The sequence below is a fragment of the Dipteris shenzhenensis genome, chromosome 19 (genome assembly GCF_047967505.1).
Source record: "Dipteris shenzhenensis isolate YYH24624 ecotype China chromosome 19, Dip_SZ_1.0, whole genome shotgun sequence".
In the NCBI taxonomy this organism is placed as follows: domain Eukaryota; kingdom Viridiplantae; phylum Streptophyta; class Polypodiopsida; order Gleicheniales; family Dipteridaceae; genus Dipteris; species Dipteris shenzhenensis.
Genome location: NC_141614.1, coordinates 15,383,724 through 15,408,548, shown reverse-complemented (window position 1 = coordinate 15,408,548; position 24,825 = coordinate 15,383,724). Strand labels below are relative to the sequence as shown.

General features: G+C 43.4%; 1 pseudogene; it reads left to right on the top strand.

The window, feature by feature from the left end:
* Positions 1-2,712: 2,712 nt before the first annotated feature.
* On the top strand, positions 2,713-23,526 carry LOC147890142 (uncharacterized; annotated as a pseudogene).
* The last annotated feature ends 1,299 nt before the right edge of the window (positions 23,527-24,825 follow it).

The following is a 24,825-nucleotide window of genomic DNA, read 5'->3' as shown; positions in this document are numbered from 1 at the left end:
ACAGGTAAGGAGCAAGGGGACAGCCCTGACGCACTGATCTCTCCAGACGAAAACGCTCACCCATCCTGCCGCCAATGATGACCCTGCTTGAAGCTGTCCTGTACAATGCTGAAATACCCTGAATCCATCCTGCTGGGAAACCTAGTCGCTCCAGAGTCCCCTCCAGAAAGGACCAGTCCACTCGGTCGTAGGCCTTCTCAAAGTCGAGAAGTAGGATGGCTAGGTGTGACCCACTGTGCTGAACCCACTCCGCCGCCTCTGAGAAGGTGAAGACATTATCCAGGATACTGCGATCCTGGACAAAGCCTGTCTGAGTGTCATGAATGAGGTCTGGAAGTAGAGGCCAAACTTTAGCGCTGATCATCTTGGCAAGGATTTTGTAGGCAGTGGTAAGGAGGGTGATCGGGCGCCACTGACGGATCTCCTGTCTATCTCCTCCCTTCAGGATGAGGCAAATCAGTCCCGAGGAGAGGCTCTCTGGCATATAACCGCTGCTGAAAATCCTCTTAAGAGCTTCTAGGAGGGGCTGATGGATCTGATCCCAGAAGGAGGTGAAGAATGCACGGGATAGCCCCTGCCCGGGCATTTCTGCCCGTCGATGGCCATCAAGGCCTCCAACATCTCGTCCGTAGTGAACGGTGCCAACAACGTCGCCTGCATGCTGGGCTGGACTAGTGAAGGAGTGTGCCTCCACACCTCCTCACGGGAGCATCGAGTGCGAGGGGCAAGCGACTCCTGCTGGAAAAGAGTCCTGTAGAAGTTGGTAGCCAACCCCAAGACCTCACCCGGATCTGTAACGATGTGCCCCTCCGCTGTCCTGAGACTTCGAAGCTGATCACCTGCTGCTCTCTGGCCATGCGTCTTGAAGAACTCCCTGCACATCCGGTCACCCTTCCGAGCCCAGAAGGAGAGAGAGGCATGATAGGAAAACTCTGAGCGGCGCTGGAGGGTCTCCTCAAGAAGGGCTCTGGCTCGAAGGGCCTGGATCTGAAGCTCCTCCGAGCCTGGGGCTGCCTGCTGGAGTCGCTGAATGGAGGCGAGGTCCCTCCGAAGAGCTCTCTCTCTGCCCCACCACTCCTGTCGAGCCTGTAGGGCTGCTGGCAAATCTGGCTGGACTCCTGCAAATCTTGTGCCACCGAATCAACCAGATCCATGCACTCGCCCCAATCTCTGTCCCAAAGACTGCATATACTGTTGCGCACGTCCACCCTCGAGAAGATGGAGTCGAGAATCCGGCATGAACGGGGGGGAAGGGCCTGAACTGCCGAGTCTAATGATAAGAGCATAGGCGCATGGTCGGAAAGTGTCATCCCTGGAACTATACCCGCCTGACCGCCTCTGCTGATGGCCCAATCATTGACATAAAATCTATCCAGCCTCTCCAGGAGTCTGCCTCCTTCCCTGCGGAAGCCCCACGAGAAGTCCAAGCTCCCGTGCCAACGTCGGAAGGATGGGTCTCTCCAACTGTCCCTACCCCCTGTCGCGAAGATGAATGAGTCCCAAGCGGACTACTCTGCCTGCGACATACCTGTAAACTCCGGTCCTCTGCCCTGCTGGTCCTCCAAGGTCTCCAGATTGTTGAAGTCACCTCCAACAATCCAGGAATCCATGTCTGGGAGAATCCTGTAAGTGTCCTCTAGAAGGTGGCTCTGCAACGGAGGTCTGTGGGAGCATAAATGTTGAGGATTCCTATTCTGGAACCCTCCAGTTCTAGGCCTACCCAAAGGGCACGGCCTGGGATCAATGTGCCATGACCAAAAACTCCCTGGGCTAGCTGCTCGCACACAGAAGTACAGACACCTCCACTCCTCCCCTGTGCGTCGATCGAGGGCTCCCAATAAGTGTGAGAACGTCCAGGGAGAATCTTTCCATAGCTACGGGAGTGGAGGCGCTGATGCTTATGAGAAGGTTTGGAGGGGGAGGCGGGGTCGTCCTGCCCGTTCTTCAACACCTTCAACAAAGGCGAGAGGCCTTTGGTGCCATGAGCAAATGCTTTCTCGAGCCAGCTCGAGATCTCTGAAGTAGTCATCCCGTAGAAGGCTCGGAGTTTCTGAGGGGTCCAGGCTCTGACATCCTGGGGGAGGGCCCATGACAGGGGGGGCCTGAGGATCACAATCAGTCTGAAGCGTTTGGAGGCGCAACGCCACCGCAGGCGCACGTCACCCTCGGACCACTGAGTCTCGAGAAGCTGCCCACCGGACGGGCCTATCCAGGAGCAAACTTGAGCGTGCGTCTGCTCTTTGAGAGCCTCCTAGTGAGCCGCATAAAGCTTGTGCTCCTGGAGCAGAAGTACATCCAAACGACCAATCACTGTTGGCTGAAGTTCCTGTCTCAAAATGAGCTTCCTAGGACCACGGGTGCCAGAAGAATGAAACCCGTTCACATTCCAGGATACGAGGTGTAGGCTCATGGTGAGGACTGGGAGGCTGCGAACAACTGTCTGCTTGCGGTCGAAGTCGAAGAAGAAGCTGACAGTGAAGTGACTAGTGGTTGCTTGCCACTGCCCTTGTAAGGCGTGTTGTAGAAGTGTTGTTGTTTGCCCTTGTGAGGGGTGAGCTATATTTTTCAGGTTACTGTTGCAAATTTTGACTTGCAAAATGTCTGATAATCTATCTACCATTGTCATTGAGAAGCTTGATAAAGATAACTTCCAAGCATAGAAGTTCAGGATGACAAACTTCCTTATGGGAATTGGAGTATGGGAGTTCATCAATGGTGTTTGTTGAGCAGGAACCCGCATTGGCTCAAAATCTTGCTGCTGCTGAATTGAAGGCATTCAAAGATTGGCATGAAAAGGCCACAAAAGTCATGTATTGGTTGTATGTCAGTGTTTCAGACTCCATGACTGTGCACATACAGGATGTAGAGATGCCTAAGGATGCATGGGATACTTTGATGAAGCTGTATAGGACCAATACCACTATGCGGAAGATGCAGTTGGTGCAATTGGAGCACCTGTTGATGATGATGACTTAGTGTCCGTGACCTTGAATGGTGGTCTTGGGAAGGATTATGCACAAGTCCTGACATCTATTGGAGTCCGTGAAACTTTTCCTGATTTTCAGGAACTTATTGATCTCTTGTTGAGTGAAGAGCAAAGGAATGGTGGTTTATCCAAAGGGAGTTCCAAGCATCTGCTTTTTACTAAGATTCAAGTAGAGGCAAAGGTAGAGGAAGAGGCCATTTTAGCGACCATTCAGGAAATCAGAATCAATAGCAACAACAATGAAAAAACCAGCCCTATGGAGGAGGACGTGGTAACTATAGAGGCAGGGGGAGCCAAAGAGGATGCAGTTCATGGCAAAGGAGCCAACAGCCAGATAGTAACATAGACTATTTCTATTGTGGGAAGCCTGGACACAAGGAGAAGTATTCCTATAAAAAGCAGAGTGACATTAAAAATGGGAAGTTGCAGCAAAGCAACTATGCATCATCCAGCAGGGAGGGTGATGTCAAAAATGAGTGCCTATTTGTAATGCATCATTGCTTAACTCCATGATAGGAGATGCTGCAGATTGCAGTAATGTTTGTATGTTGATTCAGGTGCGTCTAACCACATGACCAGTCATGGTGAGTGGTTTAGTGATGTCAGAAATTTGGACAAACCAGGTTATGTTCAAACAGATGATGGTACTACACATCCAATTAAGTGCCACTAGAAGGAAGTACTTGGAAGATGTACTTCATGTTCCAAATATCACCAAGAATTTGGTCTCTATTGGCCAAATGGTTGAGCAAGGTTTGCAGGTTAGATTTAACCCTAATGGATGCTTTGTTGAGGACTTGAGAGATCAGTGCTGCTTGGTTGCAAAGGGCAATACAAATGGCAGAATGTTTACCTTGGATGTTGATATGCCTGAGGTTGAAGGTGCTATGTCTATGCATGGAAGAGGTATCATTGCAGATATTGAGATATGGCACAAGCGCATTGGGCACCTAAATTTGTAGAGGCTGAAATTGTTGCACGTTTGCCTAAATTCAAAGTGGATGGAATGTAGAAGGTGTGTGAAGCATGCCAAATGGGAAAAGAGGCCAGACATGCATTTCCACACAATGGTGAAGTAAGCAAAAGAGCTTTGGAAGTGATCCATTCAGATGTTTGTACAACGAAAGCTACTTCTCTTGATGGATTCCACTACTATGTGACCTTTATTGATGATCACACAAGGAAGGTGTGGGTCTATTTCATGAAGCATAAAAGTGAAGTGTTCAACCACTTCAAAGCCTTTAAGGCTATGGTTGAAAAGGAGAAGGGAATGCACATAAAAATGCTAAGATCTGATGGAGGGGGAGAGTATTTCTAAGATGAATTCAATGATTTTCTGAGAGAGTAGGAAATTTAGAGAAAGTACTCATGCAGATCTACCCCTCAGCAGAACAGGGTTGTCGAAAGGAAGAACATGTATATTGTAGAAGTAGCATGTGCGATGCTAAATGAAAAAAGGATGCCTAATTATTTTTGGGCTGAAGCAGTGGCAGATGCTATTTATATTATGAACAAAACCCCCACTACAGCTATCCATGGTATGATGCCTGAAGAAAAGTATACAGGTAGAAAACCATATATTTCTCATTTTAAAGTATTTGGTTGCATAGCTTATGTTCATGTTCCTGATGAGAGGAGAACTAAGCTGGTTCCAAAATTAGAAAAGTGCAACTTCATTGGGTATTCTCTGCAGCAAAAAGGGTATCGCTATTATAACCCTTCCACTTGTAGGATGCAAGTGAGTAGAGATGTTGTTTTTAATGAAATGAGTTGCTGGTATTGATCAGCAAAAGTGTTAGAAGATGCAGATGCAGGAAACAGTAATGCTGCTACAAATGTAGAGCAGCAAACACAAAGTTTGAGTGGACCTGGAGAGTCTTCTAATAGTGGATCCAATGCATGGATAGGGAGACTATGATCTAGTGGATCATCACATTGCAACCCAAATAGTGGTACACAGGCATCACGTAGAGGAAAGGAGAAGGTGGACCCTACTCTTGTATTTGATGTGTCTGTTGGGCACTCTCATATCGATGGAGAGTCAAGTGGCTCTGAAATGAGTCTAGATGAGGAACTTGGGATTCCTTCTATTGTTACTCTTGGTGCAAGGAAAAGGAGGCATTCTTTAAAGACTCCTAGAGGTGATGTAGGTGTACATAGGTTCACACGCGTGAAGTATCTAGTTAATAGGCTGAGATATGATGGGTTCTCAGCCCATCACTATGCTTATATGGCCAAGGTGCTAGAAGAACCAAAGCCCAAATGTTTTGAGGATGCAGTTGGGCGGGAGGCAACCATGGATGAAGAGAAGGCATCCTTGGATGCAAACCACACTTGCAATTTGATGCCTTCGCTTCATGATAAGAAGGCGACTGGTTGCAAGTGGGTTTATAAGATGAAGCATAATGCTGATGGGTCTGTGAGCATGTACAAGGCAAGGTTGGTGGCCAAAGGATATGCAGAGACATATGGCATTGATTATGAGAAAACTTTCAGCCCAGTTGCAAGGATGGCAATTGTGAGAGCAGTAATTGCTATGGCTGCTGCAAAAGGATGGTCTTTGCATCAGATGGATGTGAAGAATGCTTTCTTGCATGGTGATTTGAAGGAAGAGGTATATATGGTGCAGCCACAAGGTTATGAAGCTCATGCATACCCCAATTTTGTATGCACGTTGCGCAAAGCCTTGTATGGCTTAAAGCAGGCGACCAGGGCATGGTCAGACATGATAAGTCAATAAATGCTTTGTAATGATTTTTTGGAGTTTATCTCTAATTTTGGAGTTTTTTCCCAACTCGATTACCTCATCACATATTCATCCCCCTACACTCAAAAAGGGGTAATTTTGGAACACTGCATACATGAACTTTGCACAAAAATAGCTCATAAACACAAACAAAACACAAAGGTTGTTAAAGACAACCTTCCTAGATATAGAAATACTATATATGCATATTATATCCTAAATTTGGTTCTCAACCCATCACTATGCTTATATGGTCAAGGTGCTAGACGAGAACCAGAGCCCCGAACCAGAGCCCAGATGTTTTGAGGATGTAGTTGGGCATAAAAATTGGGAGGCAGCCATGGATGAAGAGATTGCATCCTTGGATGCAAACCACACTTGCGATTTGATGCCTTTGCCTGATGATAAGAAGGTGATTCACTGCAAGTGGGTTTATAAGGTGAAGCACAATGCTGATGGGTCTATGAGCAGGTATAAGGCAAGGTTGGTGGCCAAAGGATATGCAGAGACATATGGCATTGATTATGAGGAAACTTTCAGCCCGGTTGCAAGGATGGCACTGTGAGAGTAGTAATTGTTGTGGCTGTTGCAAAAGGATGGTCTTTGCATCAGATGGATGTGAATAATGCTTTCTTGCATGGTGATTTGAAGGAAGAGGTATATATCGTGCAACCACAAGGTTATGAAGTTGATGCACACGCCACCAGTTGTAGTCGGTTAGACCCAATTGGGAGACCGACCGAGTTTGCCCAAAACAGTCGACTAGAGGTCGGTCTCGAAATAGACCACCGACCACATGTTAGAACCGTGGCACAGAATAGAGCAACTCGCCTACGGTCTCTGTTCTGCCCAGAGCCATCCGGGATCATCTGGGGCTCCAAAGGGGCCCCGCAACTAGAGAGTGGGCTGCCCCGATAAATGCTCCGTCTACCCTCAATGCGGTCAATCATGGGATGCCTTCCCACACTTCCATGTAGCCTAGTTGGCAGTGTGCCAACTCTATCTGAAGCTGTCCAGCCATCACGCCACACATGGCCCCCATCTGGTGTCCAAACTAGGACCTACCGGATAACCAAGCTACTCAAATGCCTTCTCCTCATATGGGCGGCTTACAAGTAGAGTTAGCTGGTTCCCGCGTAGTTACATGAGAGTGGAGCATTGATATCTAACACCCCCCCTCAATGTCCACCCGCAAGTGAACTTACTTTTTCGGCCCAATGCCAAGTCAATGAAGATGCCTCTCTAGCAAGTCTCTTCCAGGAGCCTTCGTGAAGATGTCCACAGCATTCTCTATAGTCAGAAAGTACACCAAGTCAACCTCTCCATCCATGATGAGCTCGCTTACAAAGTGATATTGAATCTCAATGTGTTTTGTGTGAGCGTGGAACACAGGATTCTTTGCAATCACCATGCAACTCTGATTGTCACATGATAACTGCATAGGCTTGTTCTGCACACTGCACCCATGTCCCCTAAAGTCCTCCTCAACCACACTTCCCCACAAGAAGCAAAACATGCTAATTTGTACTCAACCTCGATAGAAGAAAGAGCAACTATAGGTTGCTTCTTGCTGACCCATGACACAGCTCCAGATCCAAGTGAGAAACAGTAACCTGTCACTGATCTCCTGCTGTCCATGTCTCCTGCCCAATCCAAGTCATAGAATCTGGTCAAAATGTTTCCCTTGGTATAGGTGATGCCATAATCAAGTGTGCCTTTGATGTATTTCAGCACCCGCATCCTTGCCCTCCAATGGTTCTCCCGGGGCTTCTCCCGGGGCTTATTGGAAAACCTACTTAGTACACCAGTCGCAAAGCTGATGTCCGACCGCGTGTTGCACAAGTAAATCAAACTGCCCACAAGCCTTCTGTACTTCGCTTCATCCACCAATGGTGATGAATCCTCATTTGAGAGCTTCATGTCAACCTCCATAGGGGTGCCAACTGTCTTGCACTCAGCCATGCCAAATGCCTTCAGTATCTCTCCAGCATACTTCAGCTGTGAGATGAAGATCTATTTTGGCTCTTGCCAAACTTCAATCCCCAAATAGAAATGCATCAGTCCGAGGTCTGTCATTTCAAACTCTCTTCCTAGCAAATTCTTTGTCTGCAAGATCTTCTCTTCATGGTTCCCTGTTATGACAAGGTCATCCACATAAAAGACCACGATCATACACCTACCTCCTTCTCTGAAGATATACAAATCTGCATTAGATGGGCTCCTCCTAAACCCATTTTGTAGAAAGTAGGCATCAATCCACTGATACCACGCTCGTGGGGCCTGTTTCAGCCCGTAAAGTGCCTTCTTTAGTTTACAGACTTTACCTTCTGAACCGGGGATCACAAAACCTGGTGGTTGTTCCACGTATACCTCCTCCTTGAGATCTCCATTCAGAAAGGAGGATTTTACATCCATCTAAAACACAGGCCAACTTCCCTGGGTTGCTAAAGCCAAAACACTGCGAATTGTGGTTAGTCGAGCTGTGGGAGCAAAAGTATCTTGATAATCAAAACCATGTACCTGTGTGAATCCTTTTGCCACGAGCCAAGCCTTGTACTTATCCAACGTGCCATCAGACTTGTACTTGGTCTTGTACACCCACTTGGTGCTGATTACCTTGCGTTTTGGTGGTCGATCCACAAGGTCCCAAGTGTTGTTCTTCATTATGGAGCCATACTCTAATTGCATAGCCTCCATCCACCTATCATCACCCTGTGCCTCTCCTCTGTGCCTCTTCAAGACACGTGGGTTCTTCAGCACGGATCACCTCTATCATCAAAGCACAAAGCAAGTGTTCCTACGCCCTTCTTTGCTCCTCTAATCTCTTGGACCGGCAGTGTTCGGATGGTTCCTCCTCAATGGCTAGAGGTTCTCTGCCGTCCAAAAGCTGCTTTATCCACTTCGGGAATGGCCGTTGCCATTGTGGTTCTATAGGCTCTTCTTCATCTTCTTTATCTTGAATCCTCCCAAGCACTATTGGGGGAGATCGGTCTGCTGTTGATGGTTATACTGGATGGATATCTTGGTCCTGGTTGTCTGGGAAAGAAGCATCCTCCTCCAATTGTTGCGGCTGCTCTGAGAAGACCACATTGCGACTTACTATTACCTTCTTGGTAATAGAATTATAGAGACGGTAACCCTTCGCCTCTTCACTGTAGCCCAAGAAAATACACTTCCGGCTCTTCGGTTCCCATTTGGTCCTGTTAGCATCAGGGACATGCACAAAACAGTCACATCCAAAAACTCTGAAATATGCAGCTGAAGGTTTCTTACCAGAAAAGGCCTGCAGTGGAGTCATCCCGTTCACAGCCTTCGTGTAGCTACGATTCAGAATGTAAACTGTTGTGTTACATGCTTCAGCCTAGAAAGTATTTGGCAAATCTTTCCCTTTCATCATACTCCTGCCCATTTCACAGATGACGCACATCTTGCACTCTGCTACTCCATTTTGCTGTGGTGTATGTGGTGGGGGTTTCTGCCTCTTGATCCCGTGACTTTTGCAGTAACTTTCGAATTCACTTGATGTGAACTCACCACCTTTGTCTGATCTCAACTTCTTCACCTTCCTCCCTGTTTCTTTCTCGACCATTACATGCCATTCTTTGAACTTACTAAAAGCCTCATCTTTAGTGTTCAGGAAGTATATCCATATCCTTCTACTGTAGTCGCTGATCAGTGTCATGAAGTAGTAGGAACCACCCAAAGCTTCCGTCTCCATCTTTCCACAGAGGTCTGTATGAACGAGCTCTAGAAGAGCCTTTGCCCTACTGGCCTCTTTAGGGAAGGGCTGCCAATGCTGCTTGCCCATCATGCAAGCTTCACATACATCGGGCAGATCTGTAATTTCTGGTAGGTTTGCAATCATTCCACTTTTATGCATCTCCTTTAAAGAACTAAGGTTTAGATGACCAGACCTCTCATGCCACAGCTTAGTGTTGCTCACATCGGCTCGAGCACTGAAAGCTGAGAGTTCGTAAATGTTGTTGCACCGTGTACCTTTACCAACGACCTTCCCTTGAAGATCCAAAATCTGTGCACCATTCTTATCGAAGTGAACTTTGAGGTCCCGATCCGTGATTGTAGATCAAACGGACAACAAGTTCCTCTTAATATCTGGCACATAAAGAACATCGGACAACTGTTTTACAACTCCATCTAACTTGAGAGCAATCGTATCTTTTCCTTTTGCTGCACATTTTGCATCATTGCCGACTGCTACCAGGATGTCATTCCCTACCGGATTTAGAGAGATATACCAATCCTTCCGACTGGTCATGTGGCGCGATGCACCATTGTCAATAATCCAAGGTTCATCCGCAGGTACATGAACTGCCTCCGTGCAAATCTCCTCAATTGCTACGAACAGCTCTACTGGTACTGCCTGCACGCTGTTGCTGGACTCTTTCTTTACTCCGTTCTTCTCATCTGCAATCTTCTTCTGACAATCATTCTGCTTGTGCCCTGCCTTGTTGCAATAGAAGCACTTGATCTTCTTCTTTCTCTTTTTATCATTAGAAGAAGATGGGTTACCAGAGTCCTTACCCTTACCTTTCTTTGATCTAGTCCAGAAAGCCGAATCTTCTCCAATCCTCATCTTTTGACATATCTCCTCCTCCAGAAGCATTGCGCTAAAATCCTCAAAGTTGAGGGGCGGATTTCTGTTCTACGTATTCAGTGCCATAACAAGACCGTTGTACTTTGGTGGGAGAATTCGTATGCACCTTCGTGCTAGATTCTCGTTGGTGATGGTGATGCCAATCACAGTCATCTGATCGCGCAGATCCTTCACCCTGGTGATGAACTTCTCTGTCGTTTCAGACTCAAACAGTTTCTCGTTCGCGAGTTGAGTCTCTAGATTCTGAATCCGCGTCTGATTCGTGGTCTCATATTGATTTTTCAAGACCGTCCTTGCCTCCTCCGTTGTGGTGACATGTTGAATTAACACCATGATAGAATCACTTACACTGTAGACAATAGAACACAGCGCATCTACATTTCTTCTTGTCCATGCGAGAATCTCATCCGCAGTTGGTACTATCTATTGTGCTGCATTGGCTAGATACAGTCTCAGAACCAGCTTCAGGTCCACCCCAGTAGCAGTATCCCAAAGCTCGTATGCGCTTAGGATGGTCTTCATCTTGAACTTCTATAGTGGATAGTTAGTGCCGTCCAACTTTTCGCTTTTGCCGAATGGTGGGATTGGTAGTCTTGCGGGCTGGGCCATCTCTCACAATCTGCTCGCAAACAGAAACACACTACCAAATCTTCTTGCTAGATCCCAAGCTCTGATACCATGTAAGAAAACAATACAACGTCTGTGCTCAACAGATAACAGGAACTTGTATGCAAGAGAGAAAAGTAGATAGTATGGAGAATCAAAAATTTGATTACTATAAGACTAATACAATAGATGGCGCTGCCTCCCAGCAATGTGGTCTTGTGAGAGAAGCTTCGATGGCGATCTAGAAATAGTAGAGGATGGAGGTTGGATGCTAAGGAATCAGGGTTGCTGTAGCCAGTGATGAATATGGACTTCACGGGCTTGCTCTTATATAGCTACCAGTTGTAGTTGGTTAGACCCAATTGGGAGACTGACCCAGTCCACCCAAAACGCTCGACTAGAGGTCCCGAAATAGGCCACCGACCACATGTTAGAACCGAGGCACAGAATAGAGCAACTAACCTATGGTCTCCGTTCTGCCCAGAGCCATCCGGGATCATCTGGCGCTCCAAATGGGCCCCGCAACCCGAGAGTGGGCTGCCTCAAGAAATGCTCCATCTACCCTCAATTCGGTCAGTCATGGGATGCCTTCCCACACTTGCATGTAGCCTAGTTGGCAGTGTGCCAACTCTATCTAAAACCATCCAACCATCAAGCCATACATGGCCCCCATCTGGTGTCCAAACCAGGACCTACCAGATAACTGAGCTACTCAAATGCCTTCTCCTCATATGGGGGGCTTACAAGTAGAGTTAGCTGGTTCCCGCGTAGTTACATGAGAGTGGAGCATTGATATCTAACACTATTAAGAATTTTTGGAGTTTATCTCTAATTTTGGAGTTTTTTCCCAACTCGATTACCTCATCACATATTCATCCCCATACACTCAAAAAGGGGTAATTTTAGAACACTACATACTTGGACTTTGCACAAAAATAGCTCATAAACACAAACAAAACACAAAGGTTGTTGAAGACAGCCTTCCTAGCTATAGAAATACTATATATGCATATTATTTCCTAAATTTGGTTCTTAGCCTAGATGTTTTGAGGATGCAGTTGGGCATAAAAATTGGGAGGCGGCCATGGATGAAGAGATGGCATCCTTGGATGCAAACCACACTTGCGATTTGATGCCTTTGCCTCATGATAAGAAGGCGATTGGCTGCAAGTGGGTTTATAAGGTGAAGCACAATGCTGATGGGTATGTGAGCAAGTACAAGGCAAGGTTGGTGGACAAAGGATATGCATAGACATATGGCATTGAACATGAGGAAACTTTCAGCCCGGTTGCAAGGATGGCAACTGTGAGAGCAGTAATTGCTATGGCTGTTGCAAAAGGATCTTTGCATCAGATGGATGTGAAGAATGCTTTATTGCATGGTGATTCGAAAGAAGAGGTATATATGGTGCAGCCACAAGCTTATGAAGCTGATGCACACCCCAATTTTGTATGCACGTTGCACAAAGCTTTGTATGGCTTAAAGTAGGCGCCTAGGGCATGGTCAGACAAGATAAGTCAGTAAATGCTGTATTAAGAATTTTTGGAGTTTATCTCTAATTTTGGAGTTTTTTCCCAACTTGATTACATCATCACATAATCATCTCCATACACTCAAAAAGGGGTAAGTTTGGAACATTGCATACGTGAAATTTGCACAAAAATAGCTCATAAACACAAACAAAACACAAAGGTTGTTGAAGACAACCTTCCTAGCTATGGAAATACTATATATGCATATTATTTCCTAAATTTGGTTCTCAGCCCATCACCATGCTTATATGGTTAAGGTGCTAGAAGAATCAGAGCCCATATGTTTTGAGGACGCACTTGGGCATAAAAATTGGGAGGCAGCCATGGATGAAGAGATGGCATCCTTGGATGCAAACCACACTTGCGATTTGATGCCTTTGCCTCATGATAAGAAGTCGATTGGCTGCAAGTGGGTTTATAAGGTGAAGCACAATCCTGATGGATCTGTGAGCACATACAAGGCAAGATTGGTGGCCAAAGGATATGCACATACATATGGCATTGATTATGAGGAAACTTTCAGCCCGGTTGCAAGGATGGCACTATGAGAGCAGTAATTGATGTGGCTGCTACAAAAGGATGGTCTTTGCATCAGATGGATTTGAATAATGCTTTCTTGCATGGTGATTTGAAGGAAGAGGTATATATGGTGCAACAACAAGGTTATGAAGTTGATGCACACCCCAATTTTGTATGCACATTGTGCAAAGCCTTGTATGGCTTAAAGTAGGTGCCTAGGGCATGGTCAGAAAGAATAGGTCGGTAAATGTTGTATTGGGAATTTTTGTAGTTTCTCTCTAATTTGTAGTTTTTTCCCAACTCGATTACCTCATCATATATTCATCCCCATACACTCAAAAAGGGGTAATTTTGGAACACTGCATACGTGAAGTTTGCAATAAAATAGATCATGAACACAAACAGAACACAAAGGTTGTTGAAACAGCCTTCCTAGCTATAGAAATACTATATATGCATATTATTTCCTAAAATTGACTATGCTTATATGGTCAAGGTGCTAGAAGAACCAGAGCCCAGATGTTTTGAGGATGCAGTTGGGCATAAAAATTGGGGGGCAGCCATGGATGAAGAGATGGCATCCTTGGATGCAAACCACACTTGCGATTTGATGCCTTTGCCTCATGATAAGAAGTCGATTGGCTGCAAGTGGGTTGATAAGGTGAAGCACAATGCTGATGGATCTGTGAGCACATACAAGGCAAGATTGGTGGCCAAAGGATATGCACAGACATATGGCATTGATTATGAGGAAACTTTCAGCCCGGTTGCAAGGATGGCACTATGAGAGCAGTAATTGATGTGGCTGCTACAAAAGGATGGTCTTTGCATCAGATGGATTTGAATAATGCTTTCTTGCATGGTGATTTGAAGAAAGAGGTATATATGGTGCAACAACAAGGTTATGAAGCTGATGCACACCCTAATTTTGTATGCACATTGCGCAAAGCCTTGTATGGCTTAAAGTAGGTGCCTAGGGCATGGTCAGAAAGAATAGGTCGGTAAATGTTGTATTAAGAATTTTTGTAGTTTATCTCTAATTTTGGAGTTTTTTCCCAACTCGATTACCTCATCATATATTCATCCCCATACACTCAAAAAGGGGTAATTTTGGAACACTGCATACGTGAAGTTTGCAATAAAATAGCTCATGAACACAAACAAAACACAAAGGTTGTTGAAGACAGCCTTCCTAGCTATAGAAATACTATATATGCATATTATTTCCTAAAATTGGTTCTCAGCCCATGACTATGCTTATATGGTCAAGGTGCTAGAAGAACCAGAGCCCAGATGTTTTGAGGATGCAGTTGGGCATAAAAATTGGGAGGCAGCCATGGATGAAGAGATGGCATCCTTGGATGCAAACCATACTTGCGATTTGATGCCTTTGCTTAAGGATAAGAAGGCGATTCACTGCAAGTGGGTTTATAAGGTGAAGCACAATGCTGATGGGCCTGTGAGCAGGTACAAGGCAAGGTTGGTGGCCAAAGGATATGCAGAGACATATGGCATTGATTATGAGAAAACTTTCAGCCTAGTTGCAAGGATGGCACTGTGAGAGTAGTAATTACTGTGGCAGCTGCAAAAGGATGGTCTTTGCATCACATGGATGTGAATAATGCTTTCTTGCATGGTGATTTGAAGGAAGAGGTATATATTGTGAAGATAGTGGGAGAGAAGGAAGGAGTCTCACTTGCAACTTTCTCACATATACAATTGGGGAATACACACAAAGGTGGAGGCTGAAAACAGTTTTCCTCTTCTTAGTTGTGAAAGCCAAAAGAACTCTAGTACAAAGAAATAGAAGAACCCTATATGTGGGTCTCAAACCAAACTCAGCTAACTACGGTGACATACTAACTGAGCCACGAACTAGAGTACATAAGGATAGCTATCATCCAGCTATTATTCATGGGCGGTGTACCAACCGCATCTGCAGCTAACAAGTCGGTGACATAAATGCACAACAGTCACCCTGGCATATCACGAGTGGAGCTTGATATCTCAACACTCCCCCTTGAGCTCAATCCCAATTCCTGCACACCAAGCAAGTCTCTGAACTTGCTCAGCTTCTCTGCGCCCAATGCCTTCGTGAATATGTTAGCTACCTGATCCTCTGTGCTGACATAAACTAGATCAATAAGACCTACTAGTAAAACCTTCTGCCGCACATAGTGATAATGCACCTCAATGTGCTTTGTTCTAGCATGATAGACTGGGTTATTTGCCAAGTGTATACTGCTCATGTTGTCACAATAAATGACAACTGGCCCTGATGCATATCATACAGTAGCTTATGCAACCAAGCTACCTCACATGCAGCCATTGCTGCACCCCTGTACTCAGCCTCTATCTCGACAAGGCAATTGTAGGCTGTTTCTTACTGCTCCAAGTGACTGCAACACTCCCAAAAGAGAACACATATCCACTCGTAGATCGTCTATCAGAAATACTACTAGCCCAATCAGCATCAGTGTATCCATGCAACTGTATCTGAACCCCAGCCTCATAAAATAGTCCATACTGCAATGTGGACTTCACATACCTGAGTATGCGTCTAGCCACATCCAAATGCGGTTTCCTTGGAGCCTGCATAAACTGACTTACCAATCCAACAGCATAGCTCAAATCTGGCCTGGTAATAGTCATATAAATCAAACTTCCTACTATGCGTCTGTACATAGTAGGGTCTTCTAGAAGCTCACCTGCATCTGTGCTCAGCTTCACATTCTGCTCCAAAGGAACTGAAATAGGCTTACAGCCTATCATCCCATATTTGGACAGCATGTCCAATCCATACTGCCTCTGCAAGAGCCGTATCCCACTTGGTGATCTAATCACCTCAATGCCCAAGAAATAACACAGCTCTCCCAAATCCTTCATCTCAAACTTTTGCTTCAATAGCATTTTCACATGAAGGATATCTTCATCACTATCACCTGTGATGATCAAATCATCAACATAAATGACAAGCAGCATAATACCTTTCTCTGTTTTTCTCACATAAAGTGAGAAATCTGCCTTGGAAATCTGAAAGCCAATAGTGACAAGATACTGTCCTATCTTATAAGACCATGCTCTAGGTGCTTGCTTCAAGCCATACAAGGCTTTCTTCAACTTGCAAACAAACTCAGGATGAACAACATGAACATAACCTGGTGGCTGCTCCATAAAGACCTCTTCTTGCAAATCACCATGCAAGAAGGCATTCTTTACATCCATCTAATGTAAAGACCATCCCTTTGATGCAGCCATAGCAATGATTGCTCTTACGGTTGCCATCCTTGCAACTGGACTGAATGTTTCTTCATAATCAATGCCATATGTCTGTGCATACCCCTTGACAACTAATCTTGCCTTGTATCTATTCATAGAACCATCTGCATTGTGCTTCACCTTATAAACCCACTTACAGCCAATTGCATTCTTGTCTTTAGGCAAAGGCACCAATTCCCATGTAGCATTTGCTTCCAAGGCATCCATTTCTTCATCCATGGCTTTCTCCCATTTTTCTTTTCCCATGGCTTGCTCAAAAGAAGTGGGTTCTGGTTCCTAGATCTCTTTGACCATATAAGCATAGTGAATGGCTATAAATCCATCATATTTCAGCCTATCCACAGGATACCTAGCTCTGGTAGACCTGCGCAAAATAGGCTCACTTCAAGGTGCTCTCAAAACATCCATGGTCTTCCTTACTCCAGGTGTAACAACAGAAGGAATACCCAACTCATCATCAATGCTCTTATCTGAGCCACTGGATTCACCATCCACATAAGAGTGACCTGCATTCACATCAAACATGGGCTGATCTACCTTCTCTTTTCGTTTTTGTGATACCTGCATACCACTATCTACATTGCTTTGAGGAGATTCTCTTGATCTCAATCTGCCTGTCCATGGCAAAGTATGTGAACCACTACTAGAGGACACTGCAGGTCCACTAATATTTTGTGATTGCTGCTGTGAATTCTGTGCAGCATTACCATTTCGTGCATCTACATCATCAATCACATTTACTGGTTTATACCAGTTGCTCATCTCATAAAAAACAACATCTCTACTCACTGTAAACTTACGAGGAGAAGGGTTATAGCATCTATACCCTTTCTGCTGCAGTGAAATAACCAATAAAGATGCACTTCTCAGCTTTTGGATCCAACTTGGACCTCAACTCATCTGGCACATGAACATAGGCAATGCAACCAAAAAATTTCAAATGAGAAATATCTAGTTTTCTACCAGTATACATCTCCTCTGGCGTCATGCCATGTATTGCTACAATGGGAGTCCTGTTCATTATGTAAACTGCTGTAGCAACTGCTTCAGCCCAATAATAATCTGGTAGGTCTTTTTCATTTAGCATGGCCCGAGATACCTCTCCAATATGCCTGTTTTTCCTTTCTGCAATTCCATTTTGTTGTGGGGTATGACTGCATGAATATTGCTGCTTTATGCCATGCTCCTGCAGGAACCTTGCAAACTCATTTGAGAGGTACTCTCCCCCTCCATCTGACCTTAGGCATTTTATTTGCATGCCTGTTTCTTTTTCAACTATAGCTTTAAAAGCTTTGAAATGCCCAAACACTTCACTTTTCTTTTTCATAAAATACACCCAAACTTTTTTGCTGTAGTCATGAATAAAAGTGACAAAATAATGACAGCCTCCAATAGATGCAGCTTTAGTAGTCTACACATCAGAGTGGATTAATTCCAATGGTTTCTTTCGCTCTTGAACATGTCTAGGAAATGGTTTCCTTGCCTGTTTTCCAAATTGACAGGCTTCACATACCTTATGCATTTCTACAACCTTGAATTTAGGCAATCCTGCAACAATATTTTGGGCCTGCATTGATTTTAAGTCGTACATTAACATGACTAATGCGTTTATGCCAGATATCAATATCTGCAACTACACTGGTCCCATGTGCAAACATTGCTGCACTCAATTCAGGCATGTCTGCATCCAACATAAACATCCTGCCCTTCTTCTTTCCTTTTGCTATCAAGCGACCGTTATTTTTCATATCCTCAACAAAGCATCCATGAGGGTTAAATCTGACCTGCAAGCCTTGCTCAACCATTTGACCAACAGAAACCAGGTTCTTGGTGATATTCGGGACATGAAATACATCAAACAAATATTTCTTTTTCCCATCCTGCATAGACAAAGGAGTTTTACCAATCTGCACAATAGGATGTGCAGTATCATCACCAGTCTCCACAAATCCTGGTCTTTCCATTTTCCTTGCATCCTGCATCCATTCTGCATGACCTGTCATGTGGTTTGACGCACCTGAGTCAACATACCACACATCATTGCTTTCTTTTGCACTTGTCAGAGAATTGGTCATGTGCTGCACCATAAACAGATGCTCATTTATGTCATCACCCTGTCTACTAGAAGATACATAATTCCCTTGCTGCAATTTTCCATTCATGATGTCATTTTGCTTTTTATAGCAGTCTTTAGCCATATGACCCATTTTACCACAGTAGTAGCATTCAACATTGTTGTTTGCATTTTGGCCTCTCTGCCATCCACCACAACCTCTTTGGCTCCCCCTGCCTCTAGAGTTACCACGTCCTCCTCCATAGGACTGGTTTTCTTGAGTTTGCTGCATATTGTGATTTCTACCACGGCCTCCAGATCGGCCTCCTCTACCTCTGCCTCTACCTCTTCCAACATTTGAGTAGAAGACGGGAAATTTTTCACGGACGGCAATGGATGTCCGGAACTGTGCATAATCCTTTCCTAGACCATTCAAGGTCACAGAAACTAAATCATCATCTTCCACTGGCGACCCAATGGAAGCAAGTGCATCTGCAATTTTCTTCACCTTCATGTGGTAGTCATTGATGCTTATATTTTCTCTCTGCACATTGTGCCTCCTGCTTGAGCTCCTGCTTGAGTTGCACTTTCCTGGCTTGTGTATTTGTGATGTACATTTTTGCCAAAGTATCCCATGCCTCCTTTGGCATACTTGCATCCTGAATATGCACAATCATAGAATCTGAAATACTGATAGACAGCCAGTACATAACTTTTCTAGCTCTCTCATGCCATCCTTTAAATGCCTGCATTTTCTGTTGATTGGGAACATTAGGAAGAACTGGTTCTTCTTCATTTCCTGTAATGAACTCCCAATAGCCTTTTCCCATAAGGAAATTTGTCATTCTAAACTTCCATGCTTGGAGTTCTTGTCAAGCTTTTCAGTGACAATCTGTGAAAGAGAATCAGACGCCATTACAGAACACTGCAAAATATTCTGTAACTGCAAAAAACACAGCTTCTACCTCACAAGGGCAAATCTGCAAAACTGATGAAAGTGGTATTTGACCACACAGTCACTTCCTAGTGATGATTTTGCATCAACAGGCAATAAGGATGATTCTGTAACTCCCAATATCTCTGCACACATGCATACGATGCAATTTCTGCGGCAACTTTTCACCGACTTGCAGAGCAGTGGTCGCACAGCAAAATCAGGGTCTTTTTCTCAGTGCTTGTGGAGAACTTTCACCTCCAAAACGGGCCCCAAAATGGCCTCGAATCAGAAAAATAAAGTCACCAAGGGCGTCTCAATCTGAGACAATGCACTCTTGCACTTTTCGGCTGTGCTACCTTCAAACTCAAAAAGGGAAAGCAACACTGGTCCTCTTACCAGGACACCGCGAACTTGGTTTGCTTTCTTGAGCTCCTTACCACGAACCAGGCTCTGATACCATGTGAAGATAGTGGGAGAGAAGGAAGGAGTCTCACTTGTGGCTTTCTCAAATACACAATGGTGGAATACACACAAAGGTGGAGGCTAAAAACATTTTTCCTCTTCTTAGTTGTGAAAGCCAAAAGAACTCTAGTACAAAGAAATAGAAGAACCCTATATGTGGGTCTCAAACCAAACTCAACTAACTATGGTGGCATACTAACTGAGCCACGAACTAAAGTACATAAGGATAGCTATCATCCAGCTATTATTCATGGGCGGTGTACCAACCGCATCTGCAGCTAACAAGTCGATGACATAAATGCACAATGGTCACCCTGGCATATCACGAGTGGAGCTCGATATCTCAACATATATATGGTGCAACCACAAGGTTGTGAAGCTGATGCACACCCCAATTTTGTATGCACATTGCACAAAACCTTGTATGGCTTAAAGCAGGTGCTCAGGGCATGGTCAGACAGGATAGGTCAATAAATGCTGTATTAAGAATTTTTGGAGTTTATCTCTAATTTTGGAGTTTTTTCCCAACTCGATTACCTCATCACATATTCATCCCCATACACTCAAAAAGGGGTAATTTTGGAATGCTGCATATGTGAAGTTTGCACAAAAATACCTCATAAACACAAACAAAACACAAAGGTTGTTGAAGATAGCCTTCCTAGCTATAGAAATACTATGTATGCATATTATTTCCTAAATTTAGTTCTTAGCCCATCACTATGCTTATATTGTCAAGGTGCTAGAAGAACCAGAGCCCAGATGTTTTGAGGACGCACTTGGGCATAAAAATTGGGAGGCAGCCATGGATAAAGAGATGGCATCCTTGGATGCAAACCACACTTGCGATTTGATGCCTTTGCCTCATGATAAGAAGGCAATTGGCTGCAAGTGGGTTTATAAGGTGAAGCACAATGCTGATGGGTCTGTGAGCAGGTACAAGGCAAGGTCGGTGGACAAAGTCTATGCAGAGACATATGGCATTGAATATGAGGTAACTTTCAGCCCGGTTGCAAGGATGGCAACTATGAGAGCAGTAATTGCTATGGCTGCTGCAAAAAGATGGTCTTTGCATCAGATGGATGTGAAGAATGCTTTATTGCATGGTGATTTGAAGGAAGAGGTATATATGGTGTAGCCACAAGGTTATGAAGCTGATGCACACCCCAATTTTGTATGCATGTTGCACAAAGCCTTGTATGGCTTAAAGCAGGCGCCCAGGGCATGGTCAGATAAGATAGGTCCGTAAATGCTATATTAAAAATTTTAGGAGTTTATCTCTAATTTTGGAGTTTTTTCCCAACTCGATTACCTCATCACATATTCATCCCCATACACTCAAAAAGGGGTAATTTTGGAACACTACATACTTGAACTTTGCATGAAAATAGCTCATAAACACAAATAAAACACAAAGGTTGTTGAAGACAGCGTTCCTAGCTATAGAAATACTATATATGCATATTATTTCCTAAATTTTGACTTTACGTATAAATTTGTTTATAAAATTCCTAGTAAATTTTAAATGTTAGGATTAATAGTTGTGTTTACTTGATTAATTTGCGTTTTCTTTCTCACAAATCTTAATTAAGCTTTTAATTAATTAGATCATTTTCTTAGTTGATAGGAAAATGTCTAGGATATGATTTAATTAATTTTTAAAGTACTCCATTTTCTAAGATAATTTAATTAATTAGATATTTTAAGATATTAAGTTAACTCTACATAAAATTTAATGACATTTTGTGAACGGAAGGCCTCATGATAACATGCAAATTAGTTCAAGAATTGTTGATATCAACATAAAGGTGGTGTAAAAATACACCATTTTGTTGAGATTACTTTGGTGCTAAGCGCCAAGCACATCCTCATGGGATGAAAACTAAGTATTTGTCCTCCAAAGCCCACCACTTTGTTGCTCCCACATCACATGACATCCAAACCCGTCGTGAAAGTGAGCTCTTGTGGCCTGAAGGACATTAATCAGTGTAAATATAATGTATTTTTTCTTAAACCTCAAACTCAAAACTCAAACACAAAGTTTATACAATCAATAAATGAATTGCATCGGGATTCCCCTAGGTAACAAGTTCAAATACAAGCTCATCATTGTGATAATCTTCATCATGGAAGGTAGGTGCAAGTAGAAGCTACAAGTGTGGGATTGTGCACACACACACACACAACCTAATGAATAAAGGCATCCACACAAATACATGGATGCACACACATGAAAAATGTGAGATTTTGCAGCTGGGGGATGGGAAATATAGTGGGGAAGGGGGAAGGACAAGGATGGGAAGAGAGTGGGGGGTTAGGTGAGAGGGAAATGCAAGGATAAGGCACATGCACACACTACATGTTATATGCAAATGTATAATATATGATGTTTGTGTATGTGTCTCTAAATGAGTGCACACACACACACACGAATGTACATAAAGAAAACATTTAAATCAATGGCAGAGGTCCAATACAAAAATTTCCTTGAAAGCATTCAAATATTGATACTTATATATAATTCTATGACTTGGAATTGCATGCAACCTAGAGACCAACCTAAAGATGAAAGATGAACACGTCTTCTTAAACCCCAAACTCAAAACCCTCAAATTTTTTATCAAATTAAAACGATAAGATGAAAGATGAACATATATTTTTAAAACCCTCAATATTTGGCTAAATTTACTCTAAATGCTACATCCCTGAACCCTGAACCATCATATTCAAATTGGGATTAAAAATTTAAACAAAAACTATCATGTGAAAAACCGTCAAATTTTTGTCAAATATAATATAAAAAGACAAAACCCTAAGAGTTCCATCTCTATATATTCTTTTCCCATCTCCATGTTTCTCATTATCTTCATCACTCTTTTGCTCTCGACTCCTTCTCCTCTCTCTCTCCCATCTCCTCCTCCTCCTCCCCCTTCCAAATCTCACAAGTTCTTTTTCCTCCTAAAAATAATCAGTTTGTGCATTTTGTGCCCAAGGTATAAAGTCTCTCATCTTGAGGGTATTTCTCCACCTTGAGTGCACGCCCAAGGTGCCTCCACAAAAAAAAAAAAAGAAAGATTTTTTTTTTTCCCAGGAGAGGCACCTTGATCATGCGCTCAAGGTGGGGTGGGCTCCCTCCACCTTTAGCTCAATCAAGCTCAAGGTGGGAAAATAATTTACTTTAAGATTGTTTGTATATGTTTTTAATGTCAGGTGGTTTAAGGACATGGTGGAAAGAGTCCCTAATTTAACTATCAGATGCCATGCAAGTGGCTTTGTAATTATTGACTCCACAAAGTTTTGGCAAAGCAGGAAGGACACAAAAGTTCTACTGCAACAATGTGAGCATGTGCTCTTCACATATATAAAAATGCTGACTTATCTATGATAATTTCAAAGCAAGGAAACTGAAATATTTGTAATTTTGATTGATTAGGTTGTCTTTCAACCAATGGTGGACAATAGTAGATGGTGGTATGTCATCCCTATTACTCCATGTTCCAAAGCAATATATAGTACATTTACTAATATGGAGCATGTGGAGGATGATCATGGCAATGGTGGTGGGGATAATACTGATACGAGTGAAGAGATTGATGATGAGATACGAGATATAGATGATCATGCCATTACCCATGAGGATGAGCCTGGCATTGGTGATGCTGATTTTCATGAGTAGAGCAGCGCTTCAAGTGGGATGAATCTATTTGTAGAACTAGACATTCCAAATGGGGATATTGAAGTAGATAGTTTGGCAAGGGTAGATCTCATTGAGGATGAGATTGAACCCTAGTCCCTCATTGTATCATTCTACATTCTTCTATATTGGCAAATTTTTTATATGTATTGTCTCATTCTCCTCACACTTGGGCATCTTGCACTCTTAGAACTGCCACCACCACTCGTGTAAAGATTGCGGGAGAGAGGGAGGAGACTCACTTGCAACTATCTTCACAACACACAAAGAAGAAGGACATGAGTTGTGGAGACTGAAGCCTATGTTCACTTACTTGAAACTAGAACACAACAACAATACAATGAGAGAGGAGTATACCCCATATGTCTAACCCTAGAATACATGGTTCATATGTGAACCCAATCCAAACATACGTGGCAGTCTAACTATGCCACAAGTACAACCAACCAAGACGATGACATAAATGACAATCACCCAGGAGATACATTGGGAGTTGCACTTGATATCTCAACACTCCCCCTCAACAAGCTCAAATCCATGTCAAGTACACCAAGCAAGCTCTTGAATCTGCATAGCTTCTCTGTATCCAAGGCCTTCGTAAAACATCAACCGCTTGCTCCTCTGTGTTGACATATACAAGATCAACCTTGCCTACTAGAACCTTCTCCCTCACAAAGTGAGAATGCACCTCAATGTGCTTTGTTCTAGTATGATAAAATGGATTATTAGCAAGCATAATGATGTTAATGTTGTCACAATAAATGAAAATGACTCCATGTACTGGCTGACCCATATTTGTGAGTATCTTCTCTAGGCAAGCTACCTCACATGCAGCCATGGTTGCATCCATGTACTCAACTCGTGTGCTCAACAGGGAAATTGTAGGCTGCTTCTTACTACTCTAACTGATTGTAGCACTCCCAAGGGAAAACATAAAAGCGCTAGTAGATTTCCTCTCTGAGATACTACTAGCCCAGTCAATGTATGTGTATCCAGGTAACTGTATTTGGCTCCCAGCCTCATAAAATAGTCCATAATGCAATGTGGACTTCACATACCTCAATATGCACCTAGTCGCATCCAAATGTGGCTTGCTCGGTGCATTCACTCACAAGAATGTGAATTGGGAAAACATTTTTCCAACATATAAATGAATAGAGAAGGTTTCAAAAGAAAAAAAAAGATAAAAATAAATCTTTAAAAACATAACAAAATAAAAATATATACTTTCACATCCAAAGAAAAATAAAACACTCATAATAAAGATACTATTGCTAAGCATAATCAAGTCTTCAAATCTACTTCATCCATTTGTACACTAAACTTAACGATCCAAACCTAATATCCAAGACTCCTTAAAAACTCTTATGAGAGATTGTAAGAATTAACAAACAA